This window comes from Coregonus lavaretus, assembly GCF_964263955.1.
Source record: "Coregonus lavaretus genome assembly, chromosome: 21".
In the NCBI taxonomy this organism is placed as follows: Eukaryota; Metazoa; Chordata; class Actinopteri; order Salmoniformes; family Salmonidae; genus Coregonus; species Coregonus lavaretus.
Genome location: NC_140008.1, coordinates 10,454,815 through 10,467,092, shown reverse-complemented (window position 1 = coordinate 10,467,092; position 12,278 = coordinate 10,454,815). Strand labels below are relative to the sequence as shown.

The window sequence follows — 12,278 nt, the reverse complement described above, 5'->3', positions numbered from 1 at the left end:
TTTCATCATAGGTACACGTCAACTATGACAGACAAATTGAGAAAAAAAAATCTAGAAAATCACATTGTAGGATTTTTAATGAATTTATTTGCAAATTATGGTGGAAAATAAGTATTTGGTCACCTACAAACAAGCAAGATTTATGGCTCTCACAGACCTGTAACTTCTTCTTTAAGAGGCTCCTCTGTCCTCCACTCGTTACCTGTATTAATGGCACCTGTTTGAACTTGTTATCAGTATAAAAGACACCTGTCCACAACCTCAAACAGTCACACTCCAAACTCCACTATGGCCAAGACCAAAGAGCTGTCAAAGGACACCAGAAACAAAATTGTAGACCTGCACCAGGCTGGGAAGACTGAATCTGCAATAGGTAAGCAGCTTGGTTTGAATAAATCAACTGTGGGAGCAATTATTAGGAAATGGAAGTCATACAAGACCACTGATAATCTCCCTCGATCTGGGGCTCCACGCAAGATCTCACCCTGTGGGGTCAAAATGATCACAAGAACTGTGAGCAAAAATCCCAGAACCACACGGGGGGACATAGTGAATGACCTGCAGAGAGCTGGGACCAAAGTAACAAAGCCTACCATCAGTAACACACTACGCCGCCAGGGACTCAAATCCTGCAGTGCCAGACATGTCCCCCTGCTTAAGCCAGTACATGTCCAGGCCCGTCTGAAGTTTGCTAGAGTGCATTTGGATGATCCAGAAGAGGATTGGGAGAATGTCATATGGTCAGATGAAACCAAAATATAACTTTTTGGTAAAAACTCAACTCGTCGTGTTTGAGTTGCATCCAAAGAACACCTACTGTGAAGCATGGGGGTGGAAACATCATGCTTTGGGGCTCTTTTTCTGCAAAGGGACCAGGACGACTGATCCGTGTAAAGGAAAGAATGAATGGGGCCATGTATCGTGAGATTTTGAGTGAAAACCTCCTTCCATCAGCAAGTGCATTGAAGATGAAACGTGGCTGGGTCTTTCAGCATGACAATGATCCCAAACATACCGCCCGGGCAACGAAGGAGTGGCTTCGTAAGAAGCATTTCAAGGTCCTGGAGTGGCCTAGCCAGTCTCCAGATCTCAACCCCATAGAAAATCTTTGGAGGGAGTTGAAAGTCCGTGTTGCCCACCAACAGCCCCAAAACATCACTGCTCTAGAGGAGATCTGCATGGAGGAATGGGCCAAAATACCAGCAACAGTGTGTGAAAACCTTGTGAAGACTTACAGAAAACGTTTGACCTGTGTCATTGCCAACAAAGGGTATATAACAAAGTATTGAGAAACTTTTGTTGTTGACCAAATACTTATTTTCCTCCATAATTTGCAAATAAATTCATTAAAAATCCTACAATGTGATTTTCTGGATTTTTTTTCTAATTTTGTCTGTCATAGTTGACGTGTACCTATGATGAAAATTACAGGTCTCTCTCATCTTTCTAAGTGGGAGAACATGCACAATTGGTGGCTGACTAAATACTTTTTTTCCCCACTGTATGTGAAAAGTACTGACAATTTTCCCTGCAGATTGTCAATTGAATGTGTATTTTACTTCTCTGTCTCTGTGCAGACTTATAAAACCCTTCTGTAAACTACTCTCATAGAAATAGAATGACTAGAATGGACATAGCCCCTCAGACCCCGGCAATTTGACTGCATCCTCTCACAGTTAACCTCAAAATGGCTAGCATGACATTGTTATACACAATTGCCATGTTTACGGTGAGCGTCGCCAGCTCGGCCCGGCCCGTTCCTGCTCCCCGCACCAAGTCAGTGGTGCGCGTCGCCAGTTCGGCCCGGCCCGTTCCTGCTCCCCGCACCAAGTCAGTGGTGCGTTTCGTCAGCCCGGCTCGGCCCGTTCCTGTCCCCCGCACCAAGCCAGTAGTGTGCGTCGTCAGTACAGCACGGCCCGTGCCTGTTCCACCGGTGCCTGGTTCGGCACGGGTCAGCTGCGTCACGCCGGAGCTAGAGCAATCCGCTCCACCAGTGTGCAGTCCAGCTCCGGTCAGCAGGGTCAGACCGGACCAGGGGTACTTTGGGGGGTTAGAGAGGGAGTGGGGATCATGCCCGGAGCCGGATCCGCCTCCAAGGCGGAGTGCCCACCCGGTCCCTCCCCTGTGGTGTTTGGTTGGCGCGGTCGGAGTCCGCGCCTTTGGGGGGGGGGGGGGTACTGTCACGCCCTGGCTCTGGGGACACTAGTATGTTGAGCCAGGGTGTGAGTTTTCATTTGTGTTTGTTCTGGTTTTGTATATCTATGTTGGCCAGGGTGGCTCCCAATCAGAGACGGCTGTAGCTCGTTGTCTCTGATTGGGAGTCATACTTAGGTAGCCGTTAGGCATTCATTTGGTGTGGTTTCTTGTTCCGTGTTGGTTTGTGAATGTAACCAGGGACGTCACGTTTTCGTTTTGTTTTTGTTCGTGTGATCATCAATTAATAAATATGTTCGCATTCCACGCTGCGCCTTGGTCCTCCTCTACTTCCCGCGGCTATGCATCCTGTGATTATAGTGACAGTATGTCCAATAAACATGACCTCCCAGTGTCCCTATAGCCATTCAAACTACTATTAAAGCCTTTTACCCTATGCCAGGGGTATTCAACAAAATTTAAAAAAGGTCCAGTTAGAGAAAATGTTTTGAAGCAAAGGTCCAGAAGATCATAATGTCTAACAATTTAGTGGTATATATATTTAAGTAGCCTAGTAGTTCTGAATGTAATCAATAACTGACCGTCTAATCAAATTAATTCAGTACAATTCAAAAACTTGTTGACAATATTTATTATCACGAAACATAGAACTGAACATTAGGGTTGTCCTCGACTAAAGAAATTCTTAGTCGACTAACACTTATATGAGTTTGTCGACTAATCGATTAGTTGATTTAATCGACAGAGCTGTGCAAGACTAGAAAAGCGCAATATAAATGTAGTTAATTAACCATCTGTAAAACTGAGTTTCTCCGAAATTAATCCTGCAAAAGCACCACTTTAAATCTCGTGTTCACCAGAAATGTTCTCATAAGTTACTTGGAAATGAGTAATTAAGCATGAATAAGCATAAAAAATGACTTATCGACTAAAGAAATCTTAGTCGACTAAGACCAAAACGACCGATTAGTCGACTAATCGACTAAGAGGGGCAGCCCTACTGAACATATATGTATGACTGTAGATATGTACAATGTGCTCTCATTAATTAACTAAATAAAACTAGGGCTGCATGTCAAAATAAGAGAAAATAAATAAAATGTGAAAATTGTGCATTTTCAAAAAAAGTGCTTAACTTCAGAAAAATAATATAAAGGGAGGAAAAGTTTGAATTTCCCCTTTTCTGTTTCACATCTTGACTCAACAGTCTCAACCAATTTTACAAATAATAAATCTCAACAGATCTTAACAATTGAACAGTTTTAGAGTATCACTTTCTTCCCCTCATATCCTACTCCACCATGTTTTTGCTCAGTGAGAGAATTGAGCTTTAGCCTGTCTTGCCAGAATTTTAAACCTGGGCTTGAATGGAGTCAGGGCCATTCTCATACACATGTGAAGGTGCTCATTGGTGAGCCTGGAACGATATTTAGTTTTAATTATGTTCATTGTGGAGAAAGCTGCCTCGCAGTTGTATGTGGAGCCAAACATGGTCAAGATGTATAGGGCTACTTTCCTCAGACCCGGGAAAGCAGTCTCAGGGACCATTTGGAACCAGAAAGTGGAAGGGTCAGTTCTTACAAACTGCTCTTTCAGGGCCACATCTGCTTGGAGATCAACCAATTGCATCTGGAGAGACCCAGCATTTACCCATTTAAAGTGCTGTGTGACTTCCTTTGAGAACCCCCTGACATCTGTGATCAGAAATGGGTTCTGAATGAACATGGTGAGCTGCTCTCCAAAGCTGAAGCTGTCAAAACGGTTGCTGAAGTTTACAATCAGCTTATCAATAAAATCAACAAAAGAAGACAAATCTCTCTGTCCCTGAACCTGTTCCTGCACTGCTGGGAAGTGTACACAGTCTCCCTGCAGGTCTTCCTTGAACACTTCAAGTTTCCTCTGAAAGGAGCGAACAGCTGTCATCAGTTCACAAATTGAATTGTCCTTGCCCTGTAGCCTCAAATTCAGTTCATTCAGATGTGACGTGATGTCAACCAAAAAGGCCACATTATCCATCCATTTCTCATTTTCTAAAAAGAGAGAAAACTGTGTTGCCTTCTGACTGCTTAGCTCTGCCAAAAAAGATGCTAATTCCCTCCTGATGGACCAAAAGCGCTCTAGCACCCTGCCTTTGCTGAGCCATCTCACATTGTTGTGCAGCAAAAGATCATCAGCATTGGCATCAACTTCTCTGAGGAATTCCCTAAGCATGCGATGCTGGTAGGAAGAGGATGCCCTGAGAAAATTTATCATTTTCATCATTGTATTCATCACCTCAGCATGCTCATCTGACAGGGAGGCACAGAGGACAGATTGATGAATGATGCAATGGTAAGATAAAAGCTCAGGATTGTCCCCTTTCAGTCTTGCTACAGCTCCTTTTTCTTTCCCTATCATAGAAGGGGCTCCATCTGTGGTTATTGAAACCACTTGTTTTGGCTCTATTCCTCTTTTTGTTAACATCTCCTTAATGGCCAGGTAGATATCCTCTCCTCTTGTACTGGTCTGAAGGGGAGTGACACCTAACATGTCTTCACAGAATGTTTTCTGGGCTGTGTTGAAAAACCTGGCAAACACTAACAGCTGAGCATTGTCACATATGTCAGTGGACTCATCCACAGCTAAGCCTACACATGGTGCCTTATGCATGGCTTCATCTAGCTGGGTTAGCACATCCTGAGTTAATATTTCACTTTTCTTTGTGGCAGATGATGCTGACATGGGAATTTGCTTTATTTTATCACAAAGCTCATTTTTTTGTTTTCCCTCAAGTAGTGTTTCAGCTACTGCACTCATGCATTCTTTGACAACCCCTCCATCTGTAAATGGCTTTTTGTGTTTACCCAAAATCCAAGAAACTCTGAGGGAACACTCAAGAGCACGTTGTTGGGCAGTGAATGTGTTGCTCAGGATCCTGGTGGACTGAAATGAGTCTGTCCATTCTGGATTAAATGCTCTGTTTTCATTGTCCACTTTTCTTTTTTTTGGAGAGTGCCATTTGTTCCTTATTTTCTCTAACTGTTACCCTTTTTCTGCCTCACTCGTCTGTTTCGCTCCCTTTCTCCGTCTCACTCATATTTTCGTCAACTTTCTCCGTCTCACTCGTATTTTCCTCAGCTTTCTCCGGCACACTCGTCTGTATCTCTCCCTTTCTCCGTCTCATTCGTGTTTCTCACTCGTCTGTTTCGTTCCCTTTCTCCGTCTCATTCGTCTGTTTCTCACTCGTCTGTTTCGTTCCCTTTCTCCGTCTCATTCGTCTGTTTTCGCTCCCTTTGTTTTCTACATATATCGCTATCTTTTTAATCCGACTTTCTTTTCCTTGGTAACTTGCCTCTAAAACTCTCATCTGTCTGCACTGTAGAGTCCCAATGTTTACCGCCAGGAATGCAAAGACTTCATTGGCTGAGTGGTATCACGTGGGATCGCTTAACTCACATGCAATTGGTCGGTGAGTTTCCTCATTCACAAAACGAGTACCGTAAAGACTACAAAAGCTGTGCATATTAAAATAGAAGCGCCCCGTCAGGTTTTAATTCATAATCTTTTGTTTTGGTCCGGGTCCGTATGGGACGGCTTCTGGGTCCGGATCCGGACCGCGGTCCGCCTGTTAGTGACCTATGCCCTATGCGGTGCCTTTCATCAATGCCTACATTTTTAGTGCCTCTAACACATTATTTTGCATCTCACCATAAAACAGCCCTGTATCCAAACTAAACAAGCTGTGACCAACCAATTATGCAAACTTCTCTTTATACTATAGATTTTGATAGTAGATTCACCATAACTTTAGGAACAATTTAGAAACATTACTTACCAATATGATGACTTTCTCCAACTAACCTTCTCTCTGAATGTTCTCCCACCTAAGATTCTAGCCTAATGGCAAGAGGATTATATCTTTTTATGACCCCATGATCCATTATGACATCACTCCAAGATGGCATTCTACTCATCCTCAATGCTTCACTATGTACTAACTACAGACTCCCAGTTCATTGTAATGGGACTCTGACAAAGCTGTCATTGCTCACACAGCCACTACATAACAGAGATGTGTTGTGTTCCAATTAAACCAATGATGATTTGTTAGTGAGATCATTGATTATACAGTACTGGCCATTGAAGACGTTGTTTTCTTGAATGATCTACTGCAGTGACTAACTAGCACATAGATTGATCTGCTTTGCAGCAATACATTTTGTGAGAAATGCATTCAATCCCTTTCAACGTCCAAACTTCATGGAATTAACAAAAGCATAATTTTACAATACAGAGAAACTGTTTATGACCTGCTTGACCTCAAACGAGAGTCCCGAGAAATAAGAAAAAAAATTCCTCACGCTAGGGAAGATTTACAAACCACCTCCAGGAGAGTCTAAAGACCTACTGCACCCAATGTACTAGTTACTTTTAGCAACGCAGCTGTATTTACAGTACACACACTAGCGTTGCTTTCAAATGTACTCGGTTGCACAACAACAGTCCGTGGGAAGCCAGAAGTTAAATACAATTCCATTTAAACTTAATGTGCCGGTGGGCAGGGCGGTTGGTCATTATGAGAGGGGTAATTTGAGACAAAATATCTAAAGGATAATATTATTGAACAGACTTTACAAACGTGGGTCTGTTGTAGACCCACTTCCTCTCGGCTTACCTCATGTCAAAATAAAACTCATTTTTTGTCCACACTGTAAACCCTAATAAGTTCACATAACTCAAATTATTTTGTAACAGATTACACAAAAATATTTTAGTGATGTTTTTAAATGTTTTAAGTTTACATAAAATAAAAATTACATTTACAGTTGCCTTAAATTATCTCAATGTTATCTTATAAATATTGATATTCCTCAACTTATAATTAGGGAGTAATTCACTCAAAATTTTCAATATTTTTCAACTCATATAATGTGGGAAATACACTCAATTTTCAATATTTTTCAACTCATATAATGTGGGAAATACACTCAACATTTTCAATATTCTTCAACTCATATAATGTGTGAAATACACTCAAAATTTTCAATATTCTTCAACTCATAATGTGGGACATGCAATCAAAATTAATTCTAAACTGAAATACTGATGTTGGTCCATTACACAATTATAATCAGCGAATAATGTTAGAAAACATGAAAGTGACACCACAGTGACAATTTAACTTTTTTTTTTATTCAACACAATGTGCTTTTAAAAAGGCACGAATCAAAAGGAGCTCAGTCAAAACAAAGTGCTTGTCATAAATTAAAACAAAAAAGGAAAAGGAAATGACTCCATAAAAACAAAATGTGTTTTAAAGTACATTAAGTGTTAATAGTTCCATATTCTGATAGTGGTCATTGCTACAGAGGGTAGATTCAGTATTTTGGGTCTCCATATCACACTATTCAGTAAACATTATGATAAAAACTCACAAAGGCTTCATGATAAAATTCAATAAGATTCTAATTATAATCCATCCTCAACAGCAATGACAACTATTAGAATGTGGAGCCATTTAAAACGTTTTGGCACTTACTGTACCTTGAAGGCTGCAACTCACTTTTTTAAAATAAAACATTCAAATAAAAGTACTGGTTTCTACTGTGCCGTACTTCAACTGGCAACATCAAGGTAAGCATTAGGTCACACAACATTAAACATGTATAGTGCATGAATTCAACAGTCGTTTCCCACAAGTACAGTACAAAAACTTGGGCTTGGCAATACGTCAATGTTGTGATATTTATCTATTAACAATCAATGTATTACATCTGAGGTAGAAGAGGCAAACAGTGTAACATATTAAACATGAGGTAGAAGAGGCAAATTATTACATTTGTAAAGAGGGGAAAAAAACTAAAAACATCCTCAATACTCAGCTCAACAAATAGTCCATTCTGAGTGATTCACTCATTGAACAAATCATTCTTCAGTGTCAGTAGACGGCCTTTCAGTGGTTTGTTGTCCTCAAGACACATCACAACTTTTTGGATAAATGTGAATGTAAGCTCAAGATTCTTTGGGTACTGTAGGTCTAGTGCATAGACATACCCAAAGAGCAGGAGAAATGAGTCAGCCAGGTTTGTGGGACCACTCACAAGTATTTCATCTTCCACGACAATACAGATGCTCTCAGGGCTGAAGAGGGCCGCATCAGTAGTATCATCAGTGACAACTGTCAGGAGAGCCACCGGAGTGTCAGTGAGGTCTGGACCATCTGCTGACTATAAAACACAAATAATACAAAAATGAGTTCAGCCCCTCAAGGATACAAATCATGCTAATGATGTCTAGACATTACGGTCACTTTGCACTTAGACTGCAACTAAGCTACATGTTTAAACTATTTTCTTTACACATGCTTATTATTTTATGTTAGTTTCACACCTACCTGTAAGCATACTTTTTGTTTAGTGGAATTCTTTATACTTACCTTTTCATTTATGTAATTTCTACATGTCAGTTTGCAGAATAACAACTCAAGGAAACTTCATAAACAGGTTCTGGGGGCTATTCCAGAAAGGAGGTTCAACAAACTGAGCCTAACCCTGAACTCAGAGTTGACTTACCCTGTGAAGTGAAACTGAGTTTTCAGTTACAGAACAGCTGATCTGAGTTAGGTAAGTTGACTCAGAGTACGTTAACTCGGAGTTGAGCTTGTGCCTGACGACTAGTAAAAAGCCATCATCAATGGAGCTCCGATACGGTTATTCACCATGGCAACGGGAGAAAACAGGAAGCAGACATTTTCTGGCTGCGGCTGTTATATAAATCACTGACAGAGTTTCAGATGCAGTCGTCTTTTCATTTTGAATTTAACATCGCTTTATTTTATATTAGCCTTTAAGGAAGTGGTTGAATGTTGTTCAATGTTTTATTTTAGGCTATTTTGTTTTATTTAAAATCGGCTGAAACTGAAATATAAAAACATTTTATCTTATACTCAATGCGGCGACAAACTAGAAACACAGACTTTGAAATTACGTTGTTGGAAAAAATACAATTGGCTATACTGATGGTTTTCACATAACCTGCTTTCTGGAATGCCCCTCTGGTTCTCCTAGAGTTCTTTGAGTGATGTCATGTTTAAGCTGACTGAATAGCTAAGCAAAGGGATTGATAGTGAGGCCAGTACACTTACATTACAGGTCCTGAAAAACTTGGAGGCATTTCAAGCAGGTACACAGGAAGTGCACGAAGGACGAGGGCCCGTCTCATATTTACATCACGTTGTTCCTACATGGACAAAAAATATCCATTACAATAATAATTACACAAATATCAAAAACATTCATTGTACACTAATTATAGTAAAAATGAAAATGTTAAAAGATAAGCAAGTTAGTTATTAACAAGCAAAGCATCAAAGTTGTGTGCTTATAGATCTGCTATTTCTGTTGTTGTTCTTTGTATTTAACAAAGTATTAATAAAGGGTTCAAGTGATCAACTGTTGACCCCACAGTTGAGATAAAAACATTTAGAGAAATAGCAAAAGAATGACTGTGGAAACACATAAAATAAAACCAATTATTAGTGTAACCCTCTCACCAGGCTCGAATTTGACTCTCACGATATTACCTTATTTAGAATATCTGAACAGCATGGGATATTAGGTGAGAAGGACATCTCCAATAAGAATCCCTATTGTAAACTTGCTAGGGTGAATGACAAATAGGGTATTAACTTCAGATAGAATGATTATAGACTTGGTTATTGTTATAAGGATATGCTTTCCCATGCATTAAATGAAACTGAAACAGTAAATGACTCCACCAATACAACAGACATAAGGTTCAAGATCTATATTAATCAAATGTTCAATGTATCACATCAAAAGAAATACAAATTATAAACCCCAATGATTTTTCCACAACCCCATGTCCAAATTATTTGCAAGCTTGCTTAAACCCTGGGCGCGCGTTGGAGCTCATAAAAAAAATGAGGACATACATAAAGTCCCGAAGTCCACCCCACATTTGTAGTTACTCACTACTTGTAGATAATGCCTCAGCAAAATATAGTAGTTCCGTGCAGGTGTCCTCACAAGATCCACCGCGAACACAGCTATCAATGCAGCCAGTACTCGGTAGCAGCAACAGACATCCGTTGGAAACCCGAACTGATCATCACAAGCAATTCTCTCCAAGTCTTGCACGATGCTAGGCTAACCTCTAGGATGTCGAATGTCTCCACAATGCGACGGCAGCTTCAGTCTCCACTTGGTCTTTCTTAACTAAATAATAAACACTCTCTTATAGAAATAAAATCAGGATTTCCCTTAAAAAAAACTCTGTAGGTATGGTTTTGTTCTCTCTTTATCGTTTCCTTTGGTCGTTTTTCCTTCACCAACCCCACTAACGTCTCTCCTCTCTCTTCTTTCAACTTTTCCCTCCCTTTTCTTTCCCGGCAACCAGTCCACTCTCCCATTGGCCACAACTTAACAAGTTAACTCATTGGTCAAAACTTTAACGAGATACGTGGGAAATTTAAACTTAAAAGTAAACCAACCTATTCACTTGTACATTTTTTTAAAACATTGCTTCAAAAGAAATGCATTAATGACATTACAAATCAGGAGCTATTCGATCACCTTTTAAATATAATACCAATGAATTATAACAAATACACTCTATACTTGGTTTTAGCAATGTATTACATTAGTAACACTATTTCATAATACATCCTACCTGAACTGTTAAAAGGATTTCGAGATGATCTCACAACCACACACTTGAGCCTAGGAAGAAATACAAACACAGGCCTGGTTAGCATCATGATAACACACTCACATTATGTTGTTTAGCATTGTTCGTTTCACGCTAGCACACACGTACACACAGCTCGATAACGTAAAATATTTACTGTGTAAGGCAGACACTTATTGAAATAAGTATCCTCACAGTACGCACTTGCATTACCGGCGAACAGCGAAAACTCATGGACCTTCCTCCACCGTCAATGTCCCGGGCAAACATGCATTATGGGAAATGTAGTTCATCCAGGAAACCTGCTGATAACGTTACACCGTTGTAAGATGAAGTAACGTAACGTATTTGTCACATATTTAACAACTTCTAAAGTTACAATTACTTAGATTTTTTAAACTATTTACAACAAATATTCACTGTGCACATTGTACAAATGTATTCCCAGTTCCACATTTAAGACTATCGAAATTCAATTTTTAAAAAAACAACAAAAACAACATTAGAGTTACTTACCAAATCAGAGGTGATGATAAGATGGCGCTTAAGAAAACGAAGGCAATAAGACTAATGATAAAAACGGAGGTGGTGGTGGTTTCAAGCGAGCAGCATAAAACTGCGCATTGCAAACAAATTAAAACAAATTAAACTGTGATCCACACGGGCGGCCCAAACATCCCCGCATCAAAGCAAATTCAAGATGGCTGACTCAGCTTTCCTGAGGGAGAGATGACCCACCAACCAGAACGTCATGACACTACCTAAACTTTTTTGAGCGTTCCACACAAATTACCTATAAAATATTGAGCCCTCTTCAATTAAAGTGGCATAAATCTCAACAGAGCTCAACACTTTATAGTTTGGTCAACTGCATAACGACATTTGACTGTTATGACCTTATTACTTATGAGCTAGTACAACTGTTTGGGATTAAAGTGCACCTATGGCACAAAATCAAGGACTATAAGTGCTGGATAGAACATAGACTTAGATAGACATGACATCATTGTATCTGTCCCATTATGGCGTCTGTGAGAGCACGGGCACTGCCATTAAGGCCATCTCCATTTTGAAGTAGTCAATTTTCTTCTACTACTACTTTTATGAGTTGGTAAACAAACTGAAAGGGTGCATACTGCCACCTGGAGTGTGTTGTTTGAACAGATATAATGCCAAGGTTGGCGATTTACTGCCACCTGTAGTTATGGAATGTTTGCTCACAAGTAGAATTCATTGTCTGATCCCTCTTGGTGACCTGGATGGAATTCTGTGATCCTTCCTTAACCCCTAGGAAGTCCCATCCAGTTCACTACTTAAAAATGGTGAAAGTCCTCAATGGTGCTGTCCATGCTAAAACGATCAGGCTTTTGGCCACTAGAGTCCTCGATCTATCTCTATTGGATAGAAGTAGTAGGCCTAACATGAAAGTGAAATAA

The 12,278-nt window shown here is 40.0% G+C and overlaps 1 long non-coding RNA gene across 3 annotated transcripts; it reads right to left on the bottom strand.

Annotated features, from left to right (window-relative positions):
* Positions 1-7,304: 7,304 nt before the first annotated feature.
* Positions 7,305-11,463, bottom strand: LOC311148531. Of its 3 annotated transcripts, XR_014614911.1 has the most exons (6): positions 11,359-11,463; positions 11,038-11,147; positions 10,825-10,874; positions 10,128-10,370; positions 9,278-9,372; positions 7,305-8,360 (listed from the first exon to the last, which is right to left on the bottom strand). It is a non-coding gene; the product is annotated as an uncharacterized lncRNA (long non-coding RNA). The 3 variants fall into 3 exon arrangements; XR_014614912.1 differs by lacking the exon at positions 11,359-11,463 and having other exon boundaries at positions 11,038-11,333; XR_014614913.1 differs by lacking the exon at positions 11,359-11,463 and having other exon boundaries at positions 11,047-11,331.
* Between the last annotated feature and the right edge of the window lie 815 nt (positions 11,464-12,278).